Genomic DNA, 7,500 nt, shown 5'->3' on the forward strand with positions numbered 1-7,500 from the left:
TCACGTAAAAGTTTTCTCTCTCTCTCTCTCTCTCTCTCTCTCTCTCTCTCTCTCTCTCTCTCTCTCTCTCTCTCTCTCTCTCTCTCTCTCTCTCTCTCTCTATATATATATATATATATATATATATATATATATATATATATCTATATACATATACATATACATATACATATTCTGTATATATATATATATATATATATATATATATATATATATATATATATATATATATATATATATATATATATCCATATAGGCTACTCATTAGCTTTCTAGGTTCCACATTTTAACAAAAATTACTCATCAAATATTACCGTTTCACGAAGGAAAGGAAAAGATAAACTGTGCTAAGAGTAATTAAAGTATAGTAATAAAAATTTTGTCGTCTTTATCTCCCTCTCTCTATGAATCCCTAGCCCACTAAAACGCCCCAGTCTAATTTTCACAATTAAGACACTGAATTGTTTAAAATCAGATTAAAGAAAAAATCCCAAATGTGGTAATTCCAGTACAAGGAAAAATCTCGTAATTTTACGAGCCATCGAAGTGAGCGTGAATTTACAATCCCTTTGACATCTCAGTCTCCACAAAAACTAAACTCTCCCAGACGCCATTGACAATTCCATTCACCCTTTCCCTGACCTGCACCATAAAACTAAACACGAGTATAAATACACACACGCACACACACATACACAGACATACACGATAGACAACACATAAGAATGTTCCGACCAGACATGGTTACACAAGGTTGCCTCTCAAATATTTCTTTGTTACACAAGTTGTGAAACATTAGCATTTCAAGAACAAGTTTTCCGTGTGTAGCAATATCTTGTAACCGCTGAGTTACGTAGAGGAAAAAAAAATTATCGTGTTTTCTCGTAGATATTTTAGAGATGTTTTAGAATTCAGGTGAACTTACGATGTACAGTAATTTTTACTCCTTTTTTTTTATAAGAGCAACGCCAACAGTCAATTCGCCAAAGTAATTTTTAAATTTGTTTTCGGTTATTATTTATCAGACAAAATTACGTCCTTTCCAATATAAAATAGGTAAATTCATGATTGACTCTTGTCTGACTGATATACGAAAGAAGATCATTCCATTACATTTTCAGAGAGTGAAATTGTATTCTCATATTTAGGCTAACTTCTTTTGGACTTGTCAATATAATATTTAGTAATGATTAGTGTTTTCATTCTACTGAAATAGATGTCAAATACAGAAGACTGACAAGTAAAAGTTTCCATCCTGACGTAGATTTTTTTAAGCGTGGCTTTTTTAGACAGTTGACAGAACTCAACAGACGGTAAAATAATTGCTCGTTAGGTGTAGTGAATAATTCATTTGTTAGTCCACTGACCGAATGACTGATAGGTGACAGCTCGAACTGACAGCATAAATGACAAACGGTTCTAAAGGGTGATGGATGGTCCAACTGGCTGAACAAAAGTAAACGTTCTTTCTCTCTCTCTCTCTCTCTCTCTCTCTCTCTCTCTCTCTCTCTCTCTCTCTCTCTCTCTCTCTTTTCTCGTATTCGCCATGTGAAACGTAGATACATAAATTACCATTTACTTCTGTTATTATGAGTTGGTAAGGACAAAAAGAGAAAAATAAGAATATTTAAGAACAAACTATATTTTTCCCGTAGAAATGGATGAAGAAATATTCTAAAATTTATGTTAATTCATTCGAATTGAGTCATTTTTAAGATCCTTTAGACTTGCAATCCATCTCCTAGTGACATACATTTCTGCGCAGCAACAGGACACTCAAGTTATTGGAAAATTTAAATAAAAAGCTTCTAAATTAACAAGAAATTTCTAAAGAAATTAACTTGAAATTTCTTTGACTGTGAATGTTCAAATAATAATCTGCAGCTTCGTAAAATGTCTGACTTTCAATGAAAATCGTTTCAAGATTTTGAGCAGAATTTATCCTGTAAACTCAAATGTCACAATGGATATTTTATAAGTGGTCTCATCTAAAGGTCGACGAACTTAGAACTAGGAAGTGAAAATGGTTGAGGTAACTACACATAATTTATTCCAGCGTATGCCATCAATCTCAAAAAGAAAGGTGAACCATTCAGCTCTCGATTAAAAGCAGAATAAAAATTCCTTACCCGGCGGAGCAGCAAATTATCCCTCATTTTCCTGCATGAAAGAGAAGTAGATGAATAGAATCGCAAACCATTTAGTTTGCTTTTCCCCAGCAATTTAAGAGACACTCTATCGTTTTAAACAATCTCAGACACTATCAGAACACTCACTGCGTGTACAATATAAAGGTTTATTGACCTTTCCTTACAGGCACCGGTTAACGCCAGGGAAGATGGAGAGACCAGTCGGTAAAGTCTTGAAACGACTCCGCCCTTGCTATCCAAACCAAAAGTTACGCCCACACACACATTTGCCATCGTCCCCCGCCCCTTAACTCTCTCTCTCTCTCTCTCTCTCTCTCTCTCTCTCTCTCTCTCTCTCTCTCTCTCTCTCTATTTTTAAAATATACCTCATGTAATCGTCGACAACGTCACAACAAGTGGGACAAATTATAGTCATAATGGTTAAGGTGAGAGTTAAACGTTGTTACTTGATTTACAAAATATTCAGTAATAACATGAACCAAAGGACTGGAGGTGAGCATTTACGATCATCTGGGAATTTTGGAGGACAAAGACGTTGTACCTGTCTCTTTCGTTAACGACAGGCACTGTTTTAACCAATATTCATGATGGAGTTTTTGACAGCCTTTATTTTTATCATCATAATCCATATTTAAAGCGATTAGCAATGCCAGCCTATTAGTTACAAATAGGGTAATCACAAAGATGTATATATTACATAATAGGGTAATATATATATATATATATATATATATATATATAAAGATTTATATATATATACACAATATAAGTCAAGAGCCAGGAATGGAGAATTAGCGCTTTCTGTGCTGCAAGTCTACCCTTAGGAAATACATAACCAGTGCATCACCTTTCAGCCTTACACTGGACTTATTTGGCTACATCCTGTCTTATACAAAGTCCGGATCGTCCCCAGGAACATTCTTTCTCTCTCTCTCTCTCTCTCTCTCTCTCTCTCTCTCTCTCTCTCTCTCTCCTTTGAAAAGCAGCTTAAGCGTATGATCTTCAGATTGGATAATAATAAGCTACCCAGGGACTTCAGAGGCGGCTGGTGCTGGGGATTGGACTATCAGCATTGTCTGGTTTGCCAATTAAATTGATTATATTGATTAACTGACTTATGCCTATTAAAACTGGAGTCTCTCTCTCTCTCTCTCTCTCTCTCTCTCTCTCTCTCTCTCTCTCTCTCTCTCTCTCTCTTCTTTGAAAAGCAGTTTAAGCGTATGATCTTCAGATTGGTGGAATGACTTGTATTTTTTTCATTTTCGTGGCAATTTCAGTAGCTGCATTCAAATTAAAATACTTACGCTCTCACTTGTTTCCAAAAATCAGTCACTAACTGAGAGAGAGAGAGAGAGAGAGAGAGAGAGAGAGAGAGAGAGAGAGAGAGAGAGAGAGAAGTCCGTCCCTTAAATAATATTGGGATAAGGGTGATACTTGCTCTCTTTTGTAATGCCAAGTACAGGAGGTTTTCTTTTGAAATATTTTAGTCGAGTATACTTTATGTCCAACAAACAGTGCTATAGGGAAAGTTTTAAGTGGACTTTAGATCAGTGTAATTAACAAGAACCAGCCAATTATACTTAATTGGATTTAACATGTCTGCTAGTTCATTGAGATATTCATCTTCAGCCCTGTTAAAATTTTTAACGCGAGTCCTTTAAGAAAGCTGGTGATATATATTAATTCTAATTAAAACAATATGCGTCGGAGTTAACGCATTAATATGCTTAAGCGCGCACGCATGTTTGCGCATGCATGTTCGCGCATGCGTTTACATGGATGTGGTTTGCGGGAGGCCTTCCTCACCAATAAGTGTAGCATTGTCATGTAAATTTAGGAGGTTTTTGCGGTATCTTCAGTTGATAGCTAAACCATCAAACAATTCATTTATTTAAATGACGAAGATTAAGCTGCCTTGATGAACAGGGTTGTATTACAACTGACAAAAGGAGGTCAATAAAGCGACATGCAATGGAAAGTTATTTCCATTTAAAAAATAATTTTCAGAATTATGTCGTAAGCAACACGAAGGGACATCACGAAGCAATTTATTCCAGTACGAAAATCTAGACTTTGTCATTATGGTAGCTCCATATACATTCTAAATATAGTTCAAGCAGCACATATTATAAAAAAAAAAAAGTTTTAGTATCTCAAATTTTATAAGAGAGCACAAACGCATATATTTATTTCACGAGCTACCCATTTTAGTGTCGTTGCTCATTAAACAGCTAGTTCCCCAGTTGAATACCCAAACCTCTTCGATCCAACTGTATCTTAGTTGACGTGTCTCCTGTTTTCTCTCGTGCCATTCAGTCTTCCTCTCTCTAAACTGAAGGTTGATCGGTGGTCTTAGCTTTTAAGTATATCTTTGTAATTGTAAATTTTAGTCTTTTTACTGCTTTTTTAATTTTTTAAAGATTGTTTTATAATTTTATGATGTTTATTGACAGATTCCCAGAAGATGTAATACAGGGAATATTACAGAACGTCGGAATAAAGATGAGACAAATGTAGAAAATGGCCTGTTTCCTTAGTCACCTGTGATTTGATGTCGTTGGTCTTCACCTATCTGCACCTTGGTTGTTTATTTCAATCTCTATAAGAAAAAGAATTATAATATTCAAGTTATTATTGTTGTTATTTATTATTACTGTTGTTTTTGTTTTTGATGGTGGTGCTGTCTCCCTATATTCTCCTTGTTCAACTCAAAGTTACAGTTAACGTGTTTCTTCTTCATGTTTATAAGGTCAGCATTTGTTGGGCTAATCTTTGCTTGCAAAGAAGAAAATACTGTTAGATTAATTTTTTTTTTTTTGTCTGTCACTCCAACCTTTGTTGGAGCAACAAAAGCATGAGCCTCCTCAAAGTAAGTCATGTTGATTGCCACGACGTCTGTGTCTGTCTGTCTGTCTGTCTATCTATTGTCATGAGAACACTCGGCATCTCTTTGTATTCTTGCAGGTGTTCAACTTATTCAAAAGGCTATATAATTGTGTTATTTTCCATTTTATCTCATTTGGTATGAGAAACATTTCCTTTATTTTCTTACTTTATTTTACTTATAAAACAATTTCATAGCCTGATTAGGTTTTTCAGCATAATTTTATAAAAACTATTTTGTTTTACTTTTATAACTGAATTTACAAATCTTCTCTCTCCATTAGTCCAGAGTTTCATTTGGTTATTCAAGATATTAGGCTTTTCGTATTTGGAAAACAGCTTTTTTATTTAAATTTCATTATAATCTTCTTCCATGGCTCCAGATTCAATTTGGTTATCTAATGTCCTCGAGCATAATACAAGGTGTAAATATCTTGGCCTGTCTTTATTCTCCTTCAGATTTATTTACGCTTTGCATTGTAATTTTGTTAACCTCGGTCGTTATTTATGCTTTCTCTCTTTTCATTTTATTAGCATGCCTCTGCACCATTGACATGCCTATTCACAAATAAATTAAAACTTCACGCATATTGCAACTACCTCGGAGAATTAAGAATCTTTAAGCTCGCAGTTTGCAATTTAAATCCTCACCTCGCATTAACAGCACTGGAGGTTCCACAAAGCTCTCTCCTTAAATCAATTACGAGACATTCGCCACGAACCCTAGCCACGGTCAAATGTCCTCCTTTCTACGGAACACAACACTAATGAGCGTCCCATTTCTCCTCTTGGCGAGGGTATGGAAATTAATACCCGGGGAGAGAGAGAAAGAGAAGGAGAGAGGTAAAACATGCATTTATAAAGTTATGACAGCCTTGAGTTGAAAAAAAAAAATCGATTGAAAGGGATTTTTTCTACCACTAAAAGTTTATGAAACAGAAGACTAGCCTGAAGAGGTTCCGTTAGATGAGCCTATGCTGTGAAAACGTGACGGGTATAGTAGAGAGAGAGAGAGAGAGAGAGAGAGAGAGAGAGAGAGAGAGAGAGAGAGAGAGAGAGAGAGAGAGAGAATTTACTTTCACTCGAGTACTGCAGAAGCAGTATGAGTAAAAGACGACACCAGGAGAGGGAGGATGTTGCAGGGAGATGGAACCAACCCCGAAGCCCTTTCGGTGACGTCACCAGGTCGTGGGGATTAGTGAGTCTACCAAGCCTCTTAATTTTACTCATAAAAACAAACATTAAAGAGAAGTGCCTCTTTTGTTGGCGCCCGAGGGCATTATGCAATGGTATGCCTATGGCTAAGGCTATTCCAGGCCTCAACCGTCGTAATCGGAGACATGTGCAGTTTGTATTTTGATGTTTGGATAAGTTGAGTGTAGCAGCTACTAAAAGTAATGATAAGAATGACGACAAAAATTGCATGTTAAGTACAATCACTTTCTGGCAAATGCAAAGGACAAGAAGACCTTTATTGTGACTTCAGAAAACGACACCAGAAGGATCTTAATTTTCTCCCGGAACTGACTGCAGTAACGTTGCTGTAGTAGTTGCAGGAGTGGCAGCTGTAGCTTCAAGAACCTAATGCCTCAAACACTGTTCTATCATATTTCCATCGAAGCATGGAATTTCATATGATTCAGTATTAAAAATGTATATCTGACATCCTTTTATTGAAAAATATGAATTCACTAAAATGACCAAAGTCTATCTCTCTCTCTCTCTCTCTCTCTCTCTCTCTCTCTCTCTCTCTCTCTCTCTGTCTCTCTCTCTCTCTCTGTCTCTCTCTCTCTCTCTCTTATTCTAATCATCAGTGTTCTTCTGAGGACAATAAGGCTGACATTTGCTACGCAAATGCGAATGCAGTCCCAAGAAATTATATTCATTAATATAATCATAGCGAAAAATATCTCAGGGAAGTTTTCGACAATTTTGATCAAAGAACAAAACTGGAAATTAAGGGAATAATGTTTGGGCTGCATGCTTGGGAATAATTGGAAAAACAGAAAGGTATGAGATAATAAAAAACCTAAAGAGAACAAAGAACAAAGAAAACTGGTGCCCGAGGGTTAGAAATTAGCAAACAAAGGAAACAAGAGAGTGACAAAGAAAGGGTGATGATAATGATTTCGTCCCCATGTTCTCTCTCTCTCTCTCTCTCTCTCTCTCTCTCTCTCTCTCTCTCTCTCTCTCTCTCTCTCAAATGGAGTTATGCTGAAGTAGTGCATGGTATGAGAAGTTATCTCTCTCTCTCTCTCTCTCTCTCTCTCTCTCTCTCTCTCTCTCTCTCTCTCTCTCTCTCTCTCTCTCTCTCTCTCTTGAGATTGTTTTAGGGGCTACCTTCAAGACATGCCTGTAGGTGGATAAACATTCTCTCTCTCTCTCTCTCTCTCTCTCTCTCTCTCTCTCTCTCTCTCTCTCTCTCTCTCTCTCGCAATTATTTTGGGGCTATCTTCAAACCGCGCCT

General features: G+C 36.4%; 1 protein-coding gene across 4 annotated transcripts in view; it reads right to left on the reverse strand.

Moving 5' to 3' along the window:
• Window positions 1–7,500, reverse strand: part of LOC136842647 (uncharacterized) — a 233,016-nt gene that overhangs the window by 34,927 nt on the left and 190,589 nt on the right. The window lies entirely within an intron of this gene.

Source organism: Macrobrachium rosenbergii, chromosome 10 (genome assembly GCF_040412425.1).
Source record: "Macrobrachium rosenbergii isolate ZJJX-2024 chromosome 10, ASM4041242v1, whole genome shotgun sequence".
Taxonomy (NCBI): Eukaryota; Metazoa; Arthropoda; class Malacostraca; order Decapoda; family Palaemonidae; genus Macrobrachium; species Macrobrachium rosenbergii.